At 43.5% G+C, this 18,844-nt stretch overlaps 1 long non-coding RNA gene and 1 other non-coding gene across 2 annotated transcripts in view; both read left to right on the forward strand.

Moving 5' to 3' along the window:
* LOC116659882 overlaps positions 1-18,844 on the forward strand; it is a 118,396-nt gene that overhangs the window by 12,337 nt on the left and 87,215 nt on the right. Inside the window, exon 2 of the long non-coding RNA XR_004315255.1 lies at positions 2,788-2,927. This is a non-coding gene — a long non-coding RNA (uncharacterized LOC116659882). The remainder of the gene's footprint in view (positions 1-2,787; positions 2,928-18,844) is intronic.
* On the forward strand, positions 5,108-5,179 carry TRNAA-AGC. Its single transcript has one exon. It is a non-coding gene; the product is annotated as a tRNA-Ala (tRNA).

Here is an 18,844-nt window from a genome sequence, read left to right on the forward strand (position 1 = left end):
CTGTGGTCTCCAGGTACCAGCCAGGTGCTGGCTTTCTCTCTTCTTCTCAGGAGGGTGCTGGCTTGGCGGTGGGGCCTGGCTGCCCCGCGGGCCCAGGACCTGTGTGGATGTCTTAGCTTTGCCAGGTTAGCTGGACATCCTTTGTTCCGTCCCTTCCTCTTTCCCACTCCTGGCCTCTTTCTCTCTCCCTCCTTCCATCTTACTTTTATTTAGTGAGCATTTACTATGCCCACAATACCGTGCTGGACATCCAGGAGGCTGCAAAGAAGTGAAAGGCATGCTTCCATCTTCCAAGGAGCTGGAAGCCTGGTGCCAGAGACTGTGACCTGGACTAGGAGTAGAGTCCTTGGTCCCAGAACGTCTCTGTCACAGACCTCAGACAAGCCACAGAACACTTTTTGATTTCAGTTTCCCCATCTGTAAAATAGGCGGGCCATACAAGGTTATCTCATCTTTTTCTAAACTCTGTTGAACTTTTATGGTGTCAATTAAGTAGTTCGTCCACTTGGTGGAGAAAGATGGCATTTCAGAGTTCCCAGAGAAGGCTCTGTGGAAGAGACGGGACTTGAGTTAACTCCCAAACAATGGGTAGGGAATATCAGCAGAGAGAAAACAACCCACAAATCCAGGAGACTAGAGGTGTTTGGGAGGAGGAAGTTACGAGGATGTTCCAGGTTAGGATAAGCGGAGGAGAAATTGAAAGGAAGGGACAGATGAGGCAACTATTTTTTTTTAATTTAACTATAGTTGATTTACAGTGTTAGTTTCAGGTATACAGCAAAGTGATTCAGTAATACATAAACATACATACATACATATATACATATATATATATATATATTTTCTTTTCATATTCCTTTCCATTAGAGGCAAATACTTTGAAAGATCCATCTTGGATATGGGGAAATGAGAGAGAAAAAGACACACAAGTGGTGTATTGATTTTAAGCACAGACCATCTGAATAACTGTGGTATCACTGATGGAACTGGGAGACCATTAATGGAGTCAATCTGATGGGGAGATTCTTTTTGTTTTGTTTTGGGTTTTTTTTTGGGGGGGGGTAATTAGGTCTATTTATTTATTTATTTATTTTCAATGGAGGCACTGGGGCTTGAACTCAGGACCTAAGCATGTGCTCTACCACTTGAGCTACACCCTCCCTGCTGATGGGGGAGATTCTAAGTTAACTTTCAGATGCATTGACTTGAGACGAGAACAGGACATCCACTGGAAATGTCCAGTGTGCAGTCCAAAGTGTATGACTAACCCTCAGGAGGAAGGTCGGAATGGTTTTCAAACACTGGGGAGTGTCTTGGTTAGAGGTTCATGCTGAGGTGATGAGGCTGTGTGTGAGCTTTGACAAAATGTGAGAAGGGAGAGCTGAGGGTTCAGGGATGATGTCTGGGGAGAAGAGAGAAGAAGACTCAGAGATGAGTGGAACCAGGAGGAGGGAACTCACTTCCAGGCAGGTGGGGAATGTGTCTGAGACCACCCCCGAAATAAAGGAGACCTGAGAAAACGCTATGGGTTGGCAAACACGTGGTCACTGTCGCACTTTCCTGATTTCATAGTTCCTTCTCTGTCTCTTATGAAAATGCCCGATCGTACAGTTAGGGAAGTTTGGTAGAATTTGTTTCTCTCAGGGTCTTCTTGCTTGTTTGTGTACTTGCACAAGAGAACCTGGAGGAAATTGAATTGGAGTGTGGAAAACACTTATTTTAAAATACTATTGCTATAAATTTATAGTCAATTTAGTGCCTGTGACTGCCTCATTCCCTAAACATTAGTATCCAAGTTGAGATTGAAACATACAGAGTATTTTAACTTTGGGGGAGAGGGCATGCCACAGGCCACTTTGGATATCTGAATCAAGAACGACCCTTCTCCCCAGAAAAATACACAAAAACTAGCGTACTAATTTAGGTGCAGTGTACCCATGTGGGCCGTGTACCCAAGTGATGAACTCTTTTTTTTTTTTTTTTTAAATGGAGGTACCGGGCATCGAATCCAGGACCTTGTGCATGTTAAGCACACACTCTACCACTGAGCTATTACCACCCACACCAAGTGACGGAGTCTTAAACGTGATCCAGCTCCCTACATTATGTAACCTCTCTATATCTATTTTTCTTATTTGTAAAATAAAGACAATCATTTGTACCATGAAGATTGAATGAACAAACACAAAGTGCTCAGAACCAAATGTAGTGCCTGGTGAGCACTCAGTAATTCTTATCCGTTCTGGTTCTGTTTATTAGGTGAAATTTCCTCAGCTCAGTGGCTGTTCTCCAGACGAAACTCTCCTTTAAGTATTCTTTCACTTACTCATTCACTCATTTACTTATTCACTCATTTTCTTTCTTTCTCATTTTTTGGTATGTATATATTTTTATTGAAGTATAGTCAGTTTACAATGTTGGTGTCAATTTCTGATGTACAGCATAATGCGTCAGTCATAGATGAACATACATATATTCATTTTCATATTCTTTTCACCATAAGTTACTACAAGATATTGAATATAGTTCCCTGTGCTGTTCAGTATGAACTTGTTCTTTATCTATTTTATATACATTAGTATCTGCAAATCTCAGCCTCCCAATTTATCCCTTCCCATCCCCTTCCTGCCCTGATAACCATGTTTATTTTCTATGGGAGTCTGTTTCTGTTTTGTAAATAAGTCAGTTTTTTTTTTTTTTTTTTAAGATTCCACATATAAGTGGTATCATCTGGTAGTTTTCTTTCTCTTCCTGGCTTCTTTCTCACTTTTTATTAATTTGTTGTAGGATCTAGGAAATCAAAGGAAACTAAAGCTGCAACCCTCATCACCAAGAAGCTCTCAACCGAGTGATGTGTAAACAGACACTTACTTTCCCCCAAAGGTTTCAGTGAGTGTTGGAGTTTCAAGTAAGAAAAGAGCAAAGAGGTAAGTTTGGAGCCAATGACAGGTAAGATTTTAGAAGATGCTTGTAACAGATTACATGCATTAAGATCTTAATATGTTTAGAACCCACTAATTTGTAATTGATGAGAGTGGAATTAAACCTTCAGTTGAAAAGTGGCAGCACCTTCTACTATTCTTAGAAATGAAGTTTGTTAAACGAGGAAATCATACAAAGAACCCAGGAGACCATCCCTTAGGTACCCTATCGATAAGACTCTGGTTTTACGTCTGGCAAAGCATCTTGAAGCTTATTGTTGTCATTTGCTTACATTAGACTGTGAGCTACTGGAGGACAGGGAGCTGAGCTCATTCAATTTGTGTCTAATACTGACTAATTCGTGGTATGATTGTGTTTAAAGGGGGAAAGAACTTCCCCCTTCACTCTTTAAGTCATTGTAACAGAACACATTTACATCAAACTCATTAAGACAAAATTACCAGTGATTATCTCTTCATTAAGATGTCTACCTGCCCAACACCTTGTTAACCTATGATTTGTGTTGTTCTAGAAAGTATTAAGACAGCTTTAAACATAGCAAATAATTCAGAAGTTTCTTTAACTCTGAATGACCTTCCCCATTAGATTAAATTAACAGAATGCTCATATTTACTCTTATAAAAAGCTTTTATCTTAGATGGAAAATGGAAGAAAAGCCTTAAGAATTTACTTACCTTTGGTGTTTTGGGGGTTAATAAGGGGCTTCATTAAACATTTTTTAAATTTAAATTCCTTTGAAATCGTTTTATGTACCACTTGAGTCCCATTATGTCTTTTTAATATTAGAGCTGAACAAGCTTCTGAATATAAAATCAAACTGGGATTTGCTTCTGAACAATATGAAGGGAAAAACAGATGTTTTTTTTTCATGATTGTATCTGGGTTTATTAGGAAAATGTACTTTGAGTAAAAACATTTTTCACAAGAACTAAAGACAAGGTGCCCAATTTTACTGAATAAGGTAAAATATGAGACAAACCCCAAGCCTCTCGGTCTGGCTTCTGGGTCTGGATCCAGTGTCCAAGTTCAACTCACTGTTCTGTTCTATCTTTCCACGTCTCCCTAATCATTTCCTCCCATCTATGAAGACACGTCTGTTAACGTTTCCCCGAACTCAGGTGCTTTCCAACCTGTTGCCCCTGTCCCTCACAGCTCACTGAATTCCTCCCTCAACCCCAGGATTTCACATCCAGATAAAACCCTACCATCCTCTGGAAAATATTCTCATTCCTCACTAGATGCCATTTGGAAATTATTCCTCCACCGGTGCTTCCTTTTTAATGAAGGGTTATTGAGTGATCACTCCAGGCTGGTCACTGAGTTAAGGGCTTTACTGGCATTTGCATAACAGCCCTACAAGGGAGGTAATGTTATTAGCTCCATTTTACAGGTAGAGAAACCGAATTTGAATTGCAAATTCATTTTCTCAAGATCCTAGCAAGGAAATGACAGAGCCAGGGTGTCAACCCATCTCCAACATTGAGTTGGAATGATTTTGAGTGAGCAGGTGGCACAGAGGAAGGGAGCAGGGTGAAAATGACAAAAGGATCCTAACATCAATCCTTAGGGACCTAGAATGGGTTCGGTTATAGTACAAAGCCCGCTTGATCTCAGTTGCCTAATGGGATGCGTTCCATTTCTCATGTAACATGCGCCATACCGGCCAGCAGGGGTCTCTGTAATCACTCGGGGCTTCTACGGGCATAACTCCTTCTTGATAATTACTTGTGAGATCACTGCAACAGGGGAAGACAAAGAGGAGAGTCTTGCACCTGCACTTTAACTGTTCCCCTGGAAGTGACTTACACCACTTCCACTGACATTTCATTGGACAAGTAAGTCATGTGGCCAAGCCTCATTTCAGGGGGGTGGCAAGTGTAATCAAACCATCTTCCTAGAAGGAGAAGAACCAGAAGTAGATGGTGAGTGGCACCCAAACTACCCCCGTGCCTGTACAGGCTTAAGCGGAGTGTGAGTCCTGATCAGCACCGGGAGGGTGAAGAACGTAGCGTAATGCAGTTTGCAGGCACAACGGAGAGACACAAGTGGAGCTACCACATTCTGTTCCCCTCCAGGATCACTTATTCCAGTGGGGAAAGACAGAGAATTCACTGAGAAGATGCCCGGAGAAAACACCATCATTTAAAAATATTATCATGGGGAGGAGGGTATAGCTCAGTGGTAGAGCGCATGCTTAGCATGCATGAGGTCCTGGGTTCAATCCCCAGTACCTCCATTAAAAAGTAAATGAATAAATAAATAAACTTAATTATCCCCCTCCAAATAAAAAAATGAAAATATTATTATAAAAAAGTATTTCTTGCTCACCTGATTATGCGAACCAAGAGCAATTATGTGGTTGCATGTTATCACGGGAAACAAACTCCCCTGTGTTTCTGTCCAGGCTTGGTACGCACAAGCTTCCGGACCATTTTCATCTCCAAAAAGTCTATATGCAAGAACTCTTACTCACAACCCACAGTTCATAAAATTTTATCAAGTGCCAACATTAAAACCAATTTACCTGTTTCCCTTTAAGTATCATTTTGTGGCTTTTCTTTTTCCTCTCCTCAAAGTTTGAATTAAGAACCCTCCTTAGTTTTGGTTGATAAGAGAGCTTTCATTTTTCCCATCTGATTAATGAGTACTTCTTCAATGATGTTTCTCTGGAACTGGAAACAAAGTGATTTGAGACAGTTTCTGATGCTTCCTGGCTTGTCATAAAAGTAAGAAGTTGATAGACTTGAATCCATTCTCTTCTATCCTCTTGTCTTCTTCCTCATCCCTTTTTCTCCTCTCATTTCCTTCCCTCTCCTAGCCTCACACACTTTCCCTTTTTCCCCTCTCCCTCCTTATCTCCTATACAGTCATCATTTTGCTAGTTTCAAATGCACCTTCAACTGACCAGGTCCGCCTTATTCCCAACGTCGGTGCCTCCTGTCATTTTCTTGGGGGCACCCCTCCCTGTTCCTTCATGCCAGTCTGTGCCCCTGGAATGAACGTCGATAGTATAAAGCACTTTCTCTTCAGAGCCGTGATGAAAATGGATTTCTGTGATTATTTGTGAAGTTATTGTCTTTCCCCCATTGAAACTTCCAGCCCCGCACATGTGGGCGCCGGGGTCCTCGTGTTCATTTCTGTGACCAGAGATGCTCCCACAACACTGGAGGCAGGACAGGTGGTCAGGGACTCTCTGGACCCCTCTTCAGTCAGCAGCGCTCTTACTGCCCCCCAGCCTTATGTTTGGGTGACTTGGTGGCTGTCCGGAGGGTTGAGAGACACAGGCTAACTCAGATGGGGATGAACTGATGGCAGGGAAGCCCTGTAAAACTGAGACCAGCAGCAACACGAAGACCTGCTCAGCACCATCCTGGTTGAAGTGCTGATGCTTTGTGGACATTTTAGACCCATGTAAGCTTACGCCCTCAAAACTCTGAAGCTTAAAAGTGGTATTGATGGAGTGGTACACGGGGGGAGAAGAGGGAGAAAACCCCATTTTTTCCACCAGTTACGTCAGGTCCTTTTCTGCCTGCCAGCACGTCTGATATGATAGTCTGAAAGCACCATTTTCTTGGTAAAACAAACACAGACTTCTCTTTAAAAACACCTTTTGATACTTTATGAGTGGGGCTGGTGTATGTAACCGATCAAGACCAACATATGGCTTATTATGACATTTAGCTGATTAAAATAGTCTAGACATAAACTTGAGATTTCAGAAATGTTTAAGTTAAGTAAGAAATACATTTTAATGTACAGTAGATGTGTACTTAGTCCGAGGCCACCTGTATCCCTACAGGAATTCCAGAGCAGGAAGTACTTTTGACTCAAGAAGTGTGTCTGAAAATTAAGGTTGTAAATTAACAACAGCTTGTCTATTAGATTATTTCAGCCATAAAGGACTCAGTATGTTTCAAAATGCTCGTCATTTTCAATACATTTCTGTGGCTCGATTTAATAAAGAGTGATGCTGGGAATGGCTTTGGCTTGAAAGCCTCCAAAAGCACATTTTTAGAAAATCTCAGAGAATAAATAGTAGCTGCTAGTTAGGCTGTGGTAAAACACACCTGTGGCTAATGGAAAAGGAAAAGTTTGAGCTGCCCCTTGGCACCGGCCTCTGAGCCCGCATGGCGTTGGGGGTGGGGGTGGGGGGGTGCTGTGGCTTCGTGGTCAGGGCCTGGCCTCGGCCCCCAGGGCCGGGGACGCCGAGGGCCTCGTCCTGCCCCGTGTGCCCTGGGCACAGCCACTGTGCTCTCTGGTTCTGTTTTGCTGGTCTGTAACTTGTGAATAATGAGGTCTAATGAACACATGGGGTGGCTGCGAGGATTAATTGGCTAACGTTTAGGGCCAAGCACTTTGAAGTGGAGCATCTTATGATTGGTGGTAGGGCCATCCTGAGGTTTGGTGTAGGTTGGTGATTTTTGATTAGTTTCTCTGTCAGTGTGACCTCTTCTGGGCATGGAGGGGGTGAGGTCGGGGAAAGACGTGAGGGTGGATGAGTCATGCTCCTCTGGCTTTTTGAGAAAGAAAGAGATCAAAGAAGAAAAGAGAGGAGGAGGAGGGAGGAAGGGAGAGAAGAGAAAGAAGTAAAAAGAAAGAGTAAGAGTGAGAGAGAACACTTCTGAGGTCTCTGAGGCCCAGCTCCTAGGTGGTCTCTGAGTCTGGGAAATGCTGGAATTGATTGGGACGGGACCAGGCTAGAACAGAACGTGGCATTTTTGCCTTTCTCCTGCAGCCAAACTGTTGCGCTGGCAAGAAGACTTAGAGCTCATGGCAACCTGAAGCCCACTGACTGGCCTTGTTTTGCCAAGGGATTAATTCTGTCCATGCATGCGAACTCTGTTAACCTCATCCCTTCTAAAGTGCTCAGCGGCTGGGACACTGGCATGGTGGCCTGGAGAAAGAGGTCCTTCTCCTAGTTTATGAGTTATGGTGTGACTCTCAGGGGTACTTCATTCACCTCACTGGTCTCCTCCCTTGAGACATGAGAAGGATTGGATGAGCTGGGGAGGTGTAACAGTTAGCTTTTGCCGCATGACAAACCACCCTGAAACTTTGTGGCTTCCAACAGCAAACATTTATTTAGCTCGCAGTTCAGTGGGCTGGCTTTTGGGGTTAGACCCCTTCGGGTGGTTTTGTGGGTTGGGACTGGGCTTTGCTGACCTCAGCTGGGCTTGCTCATGTGTCTGCGGTCAGCTGGTGGGGCAGCTGGGGCCAGCTGGCTTACAATGGCCACGTCTGGACCAGGAGATGACTGGAGCCTTTCTTCCCGAGCACCCGCACCCTCCAGTAGGCTAGCCCGGGCTGATTCACGTGGTGGTCAAAGGTTCTAAAAAAAAAAAAAGTGGAAACTGCAATATCTCTGGAGGCGTAGGCTCAGAACTGGCACGGTCAAGTCCCATAGCAGCCCAGACTGGAGGGCGGGAAATAGACGACCCTTCTTGATGGGCACAGCTGCAGAGCATTGTGGCCAATATTTTCTTCAAACCACCACATCAAGATAAGGGATAAAAATTAGGACTAGTAGGAGAGCAGCATCTATTTTTTTTTTTTTTAAATTCACCTTTAAGAATTTGAGGTTGCAAGTCCTGGCTGCTGTTTTGAATTTCTTATGTGACTTTAATAAGGTTTTCAACCTTTTTGTTCATTGTAACCACTGTACTAGGTGCCTTTGGCTTATGCATTGCTAAGAAAACTGGCAAGTAGTTAACGAGGATTTTATAGAGAGATTTGCATATCCACGAGGCCTGCTGAATAATGGACATTCAGTAAATAATTATTGGACACAAAAATTAATACACATGTCATACTTAGGTCTTTTAAATATTTTTTGCAACACAAAATTGTACTTACTGTAGAGATTTAGAAAAGGAATATAAAGAGATGAAAGTAGAAGTCATCTTTTACTCCATCACCAGTGGTAATGATGTATAATTGTTTAATTTTTTGTTGTAGTTCCTATAAGTTTTTTTTTTTTTTTTCCAGTGTCTATGTGGGTGTGTCTGCGGCAAAGCTGGGATCGTACTGGGATACTGTTTTTCTCATCTACTCTTTCACTTTGATAAATAAATACACATTTACCGCCTCATTTTTGATGCCTGCCCAGTATTCTAGTGCACACATGGGCAACAGTTTACTAAACCTATCCTCCCGTTGCTGGGCATTTAAATATTTTCTGGCTTTTAAACAAGATTTTTAAAAACATCATATGAACACTTTAGTGCCAGATTCTTTGAAAAGCTTTGTGGTGTATAAGAAATGTTTTTGGTCTTTGTCTCCGGTTTCTGGCACAGGGCTCCTAAAACCCTTGGAATTTCCCGAGTGATAGGAATATCTTTCATCATTCATAAGTTTATGCTAATGAGGTACATTTGAGTTTATGCTAATGAGGTGAGTTAGGGTGGGGACCCTACAGAGCCTCGGGATGGAGCCAGTTACCAGAAAGACCAAGGAATTAGAAGGTTGGAACTTTCAGCCCCACCCACTGAGCCCTGAAAATGGAAAGGGAGGCGGGGGTGAGGAGCTGCCAGTTAAGCTCCACACGAACTCTTGAACAAGGGGGTCTGAGGGACGTCTGGATTAGTGAGCAGCACCCACCTGTCAGAAGGGTGGCATGCCCTAGTTCCACAGGGTTAGAAATGCTTGTGCTCTGGACCCTTCTGGATCTCACCCTGTGCACCTTTTCATCTGGCTGTTGATTAGGATGCTTAATAATAGCCTTTGTAATAAACTGGTAATCTAGTAAGCAAAGAGATTTTTTTTTTTAGTGTAAGAGTCATCGTAGCAAATTAATTGAATCTGAAGAGGGGGGTCGTAAGACTCTTTGATTTATAGCCAGTGGGTCAGAAGCACAGGCAACAACCTGGACTTTTGACTGGCATCTGAAGTGGGGGGATAGTCTTCTGGGACGAGATGGGACGCTGACTCCAGGTAGATCGTGTCAGAATTGAGTTAAATTTGTAGGACGTCTAGTCGGTGTATTCTGAGAATTGCTTGGTGGTGTTGGAAAACATTCCACCATTCTTAAATATTTCCTTAGGATATATTTCTAGAAGTGGTGTTGCTACGTCAAAGGCTAGGTATATTTTAAAAACTGTTGATTCATTGTTAAAAAAACCAGAAATTTCAACCATTTGTTTACACATGACTTACTGATAAGAATGCCTACATTCTTTGGTCTACCGTGTTCAACACGAACTTGCAAATAGCTCTGAATCCGTCTGTGATGACTCCATATCTCTTTGGAGGTTATACAGCTCTCAGAATGACTGTGTAAATTGCAGAGCTGGGAAGGATCCCGAAGGTCGTTAAGTCTGACCCCACAGGCAAAGCTCAAGTGCTAGCACCTTCTCTCCGTGTTCATCGTAAGGTATTGGGTTTAAGAAACACAACCCTGTAACATTAAGGTGTATCTGACGAACATCAGCCTCCCTTAGGGCTGCGGAGCGTGACTGAGTTCCTGCTCTTTCTAGGACAGGGGAGGAAGGAGAGCAGACTTCCACGTGGCCCTGGTTTCCAAAAAGGAGCAAAACAACTTCTGCAGCACAGTTGCTCTGTCTCGGCACAGCACGCTCAAACACTCAGCCGAATCTCTGCTCGGTGCTGGGCTTTTGAGAGAAACTACAAATGCAGAGCTAGAGCTTTATTCTATCAGAAGGGAAAATAATGAAAACTTAATTAAATACATCTGGAACAAGCATAAGAAATAGATTAATTTCGCTAGAATTTTTCTGCCATTCTCTGCAAATTTTAGAATCTGGGACAACTAGCACTTCTTCATCCCTGTCAGTGTTCAGAGTTCCAATCCCTGTCTTTTGGTTGGCAGGCAGTTCAAGCTCAGAGAGTGGACTTATGAAAACAAAACAATACCAACAGTCCTCCTTTTTCCTGGACCCTGCTCTTTCTTTCAAGGGGACGGTAGATTCCACACTGGTGGTAGGACCTGTAAATACATGAGATGGCCAATTTCCTGATGAGTCTGGGGGGCAGGTTCATACCTGGCATTTGCGCGTTCCCTCCAATAATCAAAGCATTTCGATTGGCCCAGGCCTGTCAGCCTGATGCCTTCCTGACACAAGGAGCCCTTTGGTAGAAGGTCCTCACTCAGTACCCTTCCCTGATGGGTCCACCCCAGGCACACCAGAGTGGTGGACATGGCTTTAGAGGACATGGCTTTGCCTCAAGCTGAGGGTTCTGATACACACTTTTCGAAAACATAACATTTACCAAACTCCCAGTGTTTTTGACTTTACTCTCATTTTCCCCAGAAATCCCCAACACATTCACTTAGGGGTTCTCTTGTTTCCTCATGAGACTCATTGGAAGATGGAGATTTGAATCACTTACAATAGCAACCTGCTTTTTTTATTTTTTAAACCAGCAGAGACATAAACATAAACAATAACCACAGAGTTTTATGTTTCTTATCAGCCGACGACACTGTCTTTCCTGTTCAGCAGGTATGAACCTCCGTGGTTTCTCTTATCTTCCTTGAATGTGATGAAAAAGCCCTTTCTGTTTTCCTAAGCGTTTGGTTCCAGGTTTAGTTCACTGAGACCGTGCTCTATGGCAGTGTTCTTATAAGACCATTAATCAGGACAGCAGTGATTGCATTTCAGCATTGTCGGTGTCCTGACACCTTACTCGCACGGAGGGGATCAGCTCTGGGTGGAAGCTGGCAGAAAAGATCCTCCAGGATTCCAAGACAGACTTTGAAGACATGGAAAACAAACTCGGCAACGCTGTGGTTAAAAATTTCCCAAGGTCAGGGCAGTTTTACTTGTAAAAAATAGCTGGAAAAATCTTGTTTAGGGAGGAATTTAGAGAATACATATGCGCTTTCACAACCCAGGGCCTTGTTCAAAAACCCTTTCGTCTGGATAGTTTCCTGACTCCTCACTTTGGATGTTTTCTCCCTTTTCTGACCCACAAGGCACTTTGTTACACTTCTTACATGGTAACAGTCCCTCTCTATTTGTGTCGGTGTTCTTGGCGGCAGAAGTCTCAGCTCACCTGTATTTCTATCCCTAGCTCATAACAGGGTCTGGACACAGGAGGCACTGAATCGGTGCCTGTTGGAGGAAGGAGCAGAATGGAGAGGGAAGGACTACTTGCAAGCACAGCTCACGCATAGGCAAGCCCTCCAGGATATAAATAGGTGTGCATAGGAGACAAACACCAGGACCAAAGAAATGAGAAGGAAGCTAGAAGGAGCTTGAGTCTTGAAAATCTCAAGTTTACGCCTTCCCAGTTGTTTTTCAATCAGTTCAGTTTGACTTACGCTAATGTCATGTATTAGACGTTATTAGTGGCCTTCACTGTGTTGGGGGCATTGCGTCAGTCTCCGCCTGCTAATAGTGATGCTTCCAGCTGGGGATGCCTGAGGCACTTGCCAGGCCTGTAAGCTTGTGTGGAGCCCCTGGGGACATCTCCTCACTGGAGTCAATGCTGCAGCTGGACCAATCTTTGTGGTTCTTGTTATGATAGCAGGACGCATCTCAGTGACAGCCATCAGTGAACATGGAAGAACAAACTGTATTACTCACAGGTCCTGGAGGGTACACGGCATGCCCAACGGTCACACAGTGAGGTCCTGGGTCCAGAGAGCACTTGCAGACTTGGGGCTCTGCCTTTATCAGTGTCTGAGGGTAGGGTGTCTACGGTTTCAAAGGGTCGCTCTTTATTGGCGAATTTAAAACATAAGAGTGGGAATTAGGATGCGGGAAGGGAGAAGAGGGGTCATTCAGATGGTCAGTTATCTAGGTTACCAAAGGCTTTTAAAAAAGGAACTGCACAGTAGGGGTGGCCTGGGTCTTTATCCAGTTGGTTTGCTAGTGGATGGGTCATACAGCTGGCAGTGTGTTTCTCTGAGATGGATGTCTTTGAAATGGATGCCTTGACAGTCATAAAGCTTAATGTCAGGCCCTTACATGATGTGTGTGTGTGTGTGTGTGTGTGGGTGTGGGTGTGTGTGTGTGGGTGTGTATCAGGAAAAATAAAATCCTGTATCTGGGTCCTCTAGGTACCCACAGTCCTGCAGAATGGACAAGTGTGTACCAGATTATTACAGGACACCATAATTAGCTCTACCCAAGAAGTTCAAGGCTTAGAGGTAGCGCAGAGCAAGGCACGAGCCTGTGATGAGGGTCTGGAAAGTTCCACAGTCTCATCGACTTGGGTTTTCTGGAAGTTCTCCAGGAAGACAAGTGGATGTAGGTCGTGTGGTGTGTGGTAAACTTGTTCCAGGCAGAGTGAACAGAACAAAGAAGGGCTCAGAGTCAAAGATCAGCATGGAGTGTTTGGGGAAATAAAAATAGTTGTTGGAACATAGAGTACAAGTCAAAGAATATCAAAGGATGGTGCTTGGCAGGAAGGGAGAGGTTGAAACATGGAAGCCCTTTTGGGTCATTAAGAAGTTTGGCAGGTAGTTTTCAAATTGTGCTTCCTCTGAAGCAGGAATTTAGCTTCTGTAAGCTGATGTGACCTACCCTCTTTCCCCTATATTGTGCTCTAAGAACTTGGTTAAAAATCAATTTGTCCATCATTTTCCAGTGCACAAGTTCCCTGAGAGTTGGAACTTCACCCATGGCATGGGCTTTCATGTGAATTATCATGCATTTTACTGGGTCCTGTGAACGCAAACTAATCTTTGACTTTCTATGTGGGAGGACTGAACCTTGTATACATTCCTTGCAGACAAAAGTGGTGGTTCAGACAAAAGGCAAATCTGATGTTAAAATAGAATGTATACTGTTGGTGGGAATGTAAAAGGGTGCAGCCGCTGTGGAAAGCAGGATGAAAGTTCATCCAAACGTTAAAAGTAGAACTAACATGTGATCTAGCAATCCCACCCTGGGTAAATATCCAAAAGAATTGGAATCAGGATCTCAGAGAGGTATGTCTGTGCTTTCAAGTTCATTGCCGCATTATTCTCAATAGCCAAGATGTGGAAACAACCTAAATGTCCGTTGAGAGACAAAGAAGATGTGGCGGATTCATGCAGTCGGAGATCATTTACCCTTAGAAAAGAAGGCAGTCTTTCATATGCAGCAACCTGGATTAACGTGGAGGACGTTATACCAAGTGAAATAAGCTAGTCACAGAGGGACAAACGCTGCATGATCGCACTTACATGAAGGATCTGCGCTGACAGAAGCAGAGGCGGTTGGTGGTTACCAGGAGTTGAGTGGAGAGGGAATGGGGAGTTGCTCAATGGGTGTAACGTGTCAGTTATGTAAGATAAAAAGTGCTGGAGATCTTCTGTGCAACATTGTGCCTATGGTGAATGATACTGTTGCTATACAGTGGAAAATTTGTTAAGAGAATAGCTCTCAAGTTAAGCATTCCTACCGCAGAAAAGAAAGAAAGAAAAAGGGCATGGACTCTCCAGCCGGACAGAACCAATTTAAATCCTGCCTTTGTCAAATATCAGCTATCCAACCTAGGGCAGGTTATCGATCAGGAGTCTCAGCGTCCTTGTTTGACAATAAGGAGTAAGAGTATTTGGGGATTACAGCATCTGTCTTTTTTGCAGGCTTTGAGTTGAGGACGAAACGGGAAAACACACATGAATGCCTCTGTTGTGTGAAACTGTATGGTATGTTGAGAAATGTTAGTTTTCTTTGAAAATGCTTTGTTCTGTTCTAAGAGGTGGGGGGGGGGGGTCATCGCCAATGCTCTAAAGCATTGTTTTTTAAGTACTTAGCTACTAAGAAGTTATCAGTTCTTCCAAGTCTCTCCTTCTTCTTCTTTTTCTTTTTTTTGAGAATAGAAAAGGAGTTTATTAGGTCATGCTGCCATAGACAACAGTGAGCCACACAGACAAGAGGTGCCTGTGTGAGCCCAAGTCTCTGTTTTTGTAAGTAATTTTAAATGTGTGTTTGTTACTGGATTGAGTATCCTGGAGAGGGAAGTAGAAAATAACCTAGATGATAAAAAGTAGAGTCTGGCAGAGAGGGCTTTGTTTGCTTTTCCGTCCATCCATCCATCCATCCATCTATAGCCATCAATTTATCCATCCACCCACCCACCCATCCATCCATATTCATTCATTTATCCATCCATCCCATCCCATGCACACACACACACGCATACACAAGACTCTTTTTCTCTGTTTTCTTCACTGAAAGTTTCTTCTTTGTGTTAGACGAGATTTTGAAAGGCTGAGAAAAAAAACTTTGGGGAAGAGAAATAGCTGGAGAACTTCTGAAGGGGCACAGAGCTGATTCTGTGCAATGAAGAGGAAGAATTTTCTGATAGCAGCATTAATGAAGCTTGTCCTGACTCCCCATTCTTTGGCTTTGAAATCCTGGGCAAATCACTTTAATTTGCTAATCCTCAGTTTCCCCATAATTCTGAGTCTATCTGGAGTGCTGTGGACGGGATTAACTGAGTGACTGTGTATGAGTGAAGTCCCTGGCAGAGGGCCTGACACAAAGTAGACACTCAAATGGTATTTATGTATGTCCAAATCTGTGTCTGTCTGTCTATATATCTATCTATCATAAGTGAGATTTGAATAAAAGTTTAAGTTTAGAAAATTATTTATCATCCAAAAAAAAAAAAAATCCTAGGTATTAGCATGAGCTTGGTGGCAGTACTTGCTTTTAGCTTGGTCAATAAATTTGCCCAGAATATGCTTATATTAATGTAACATTATTTTTGAAAGGAAAGAAAATAAAATTAAAAATTTTTCATAATTCTCAAAGGCCCCTGAAAATACATTCTACACCTATGAAGAGTCAGTGGTTTGCACATGAGAATGTTGAACTACATTAGTTTAAATTCCTCTTTCAGTATTAAAATGCTACTTTTTTTCCTCAAGTAGATTGAGGCTGTGGCGAAGGGAAAAACAAAAAGAACAAAGTTAAACGGAAAAGAGTGTTGTAAGGAATCTGTATTCACTGTCATATTTGTTATCTTGTTTAACTCTTATGACAGTCCTCTGAGGCAGGTGTTATTATTTTTGTATCTTAAAAAAGGGGCACTCGATTAAATGGCTTGCCTTCAGCCAAAACCAAAGAACTTGTACTTGAACCTAGGTGTACAATTGATCTGTTTATAATTTCACTATTGTTTTGAGAAAGAAAATTATAGTCATTCACTCATGTGTTCCAGCAGCGGGCGTTTACTGAGAAGCTTGTACAAGGCTGGGGAGAGCTCCAAGGGGTACTCTGTGTGTTCTGCCTTCCAGAAGGCAGGGTGAATGGAGGCCTTTAGGATTGTATGATGTGGTGTCCCTACACACATGCATTTTGCCTTTATGAAATAAAAAGAAGGAACTGATTTATCATGAAGGATGAGAGATGACAAATCTGTGAAACAATGTATTTTACTCCGTTCTGCCAGATCTTATCTCTAGAGGTTGCTATTTCCACAACACTGGTCCACGAAGTTGAAGGTGTCTGTGTGTTTGCTCCCTTGGCACCACTTCGTCCTTAGATGTCAGTGCTTCGTTGTTTTGGGGAACACCTTCTACCTCCCCCGACCCCAGCATGTCTGGATGGGATGAGAGCTGGCATGTTCTTATTGGGCTCCATGACCCCGGCCACGGAAGTTGTTCTGGAGAGGTCAGCTGGCCCAGCCCCAGTCTCTCAGCTTCACTTCCTGCCACAGGGGACTAGCGGTGGGTGGACGTGTGATTTGAGCCCAAGAAGAGTCATTCTCTGGGGTTTTGCAGCTTGAAACTAAGAGAATAAGGGCCCTCTGCTCTCTCATGATGAAATGGGAAGACGTGAGCCAGGAGCTGCTGGTGGCCCTGGTTCCTGCCTCCTGAGAAGCCAGACTGAGGGGACAAGATCAACAAGGGCACAGAGAATCAGGAACCAGAAGTGGAGAGGGGGAGGCCCTGAGGCCCCAGGGCTGCTCCTGTCCCCTCCCTCCCGAGCTCCCCGTCCGGGGGGCTCCTTGGTGTCCTTCCTACAAATCCCTTCTTCTGCAGGAAGCTTGAGTTTTACTACCCGCATCCGAAAGGATGTGGACTGGTATGTGTCACGCTTGGAAACAGGGGAGCAGTAGCGCTGGGGTGCTTGGTGGGCCACGCCCCCCTCCACCCGCAGGCCTGGATCAGGGAGGACGAGGCCGAGGGAGGAGGAGAAGCCTGGAACCCAGCTTCCCTCTCCTCAGGCGCCTCATCGCAGGGACAGAGGAGATGCAGGAACTCTGTCCACCATCTCTGACGAATCTTGGGCAGTAGAGTAGGGGTCACCGAAGACTCAGGAAGGAAAAATTAAGGAGCTGAGCAGTTCAGTCCCTCAGTCTTTCACCTCCGTATCCTTGTTCAGTTTTCTCCGACATCAACCCCTCTCATAGTAATAGGCCAGTTTACACATTTAGCACTTCCGTGGGACAGGCGCTGCTCCAAGGCCAGAATTTTTTTTTTTTTTAATGGAGGCACTGGGGATTGAGCCCAGGATTTCATGCATGCTAAGCACGTGCTCTACCACTGAGCTATTACCCCTTCCCTCCCCAGTCAGACCAGTATTGTATTTAACCTCATTTTACAGATGAAGAAACTGAGACACAGAGAGATTAAGTAATTTGCCCAAGGCGGGGTCAAGTTTGAGCCCAGGCGGTCCAGCTCTAAAATTCTCGCTAATAACCCTATTCAGCAAGCCTGGCCTCCTGGGCCATTTCTCTTCTGTGCACCTCCTCTGCTTACTGCCAGTATATTTAGTATGTGGCTGATACCACCCCATACTTTGCTTTCTCTTTTTATTTGTTCTGTGTTCTCAATCTGACACTATGAAGTCAATGGCCATGCCTTCTGTTTCTTTTTGTCACCCCAGCCCTCGGGATGAATCCAGCATAAAGGCAGTACGTGGTCATAATAGTATATTCTGTGCATTTAAAAATCAGACAGCTCCAGGGGGTAAGTCTAGCTCAGTGGTAGAGTGCCTGCTTAGTATGTACAGGGTCCTGGGTTCAATCCCCAGTACCTCCATTGCATATAAATAAATAAATAAATAAATAAATAAATAAATAAATAAAATTTTAAAAAATCAGACAACTCTGTTAACAACCTTCATATGTAACATACAGCAGGGTTAATTATATTTATCGTGTTGTCCATTACATCCCTAGTACTCATTTATCTTACAACTGGAAGTTTGTACTTTTGACTGCCTTCCTCCAGTTCCTCCTTCCCCCACCGCCTACCTCTGGTAACCACAAACCTGATCTCTTTTTTCTATTAAGTTTGTTCATTTGTTTTTATGTTTTTGGTGCATAATTGACCTGGAACCCTATCTCAGTTCCTGTTATACACCACAGTGATTTGATGTTTCTGTACATTTTGAAATGATCACCAGAATAAGTCTAGCTGGAATGTCACTCTACAAAGATATTCATGTCAATTATATCTCAATAAAACTGGAAGAAGGAAGAAGCAGACAGGAATAGACATGAATACAGTAACACCTTCCACAGCTTTTAGGGGAGGAGAAATGAAGAAGAAATAGTTTTTCCCCTTTTCCTTTCAGGTTTCTTCTTGACACTCCAAAAACAAATTACAAGGAATTTTCATAAGAACAGCTTCCCCCTCCACTTACCACCCCCTCTTCTATGGTGAATGTTTCCCTGCAAAGAATGCCCCCTTTAAAAAGTCACATTGTTCTACAGACGGCCTTCTCAGGATCCAATTAGTCAGGGCCCGCGGCTCTGGGACATGCTATGGATAATTTTCATGTACGACCTTGTGTTTATTTGTACTCTGGGATCAGAAAATAAGCAGTTCGGAGATGTTTGCCCTTGAAAACATGTTAGAGAATTAACTGCTGGTTTGAGATGTTATCTGCCACGTTTGAGCCCCAAACACATTTTATACCTGAGTTAAGTCTCTGAAAATAGGGATTTGGTAAGTGCGGCGCTGACCTGATGTTATGTCTGATAATATGCAGACAGG

The sequence above is a fragment of the Camelus ferus genome, chromosome 25 (genome assembly GCF_009834535.1).
Source record: "Camelus ferus isolate YT-003-E chromosome 25, BCGSAC_Cfer_1.0, whole genome shotgun sequence".
Classification (NCBI taxonomy): Eukaryota; Metazoa; Chordata; class Mammalia; order Artiodactyla; family Camelidae; genus Camelus; species Camelus ferus.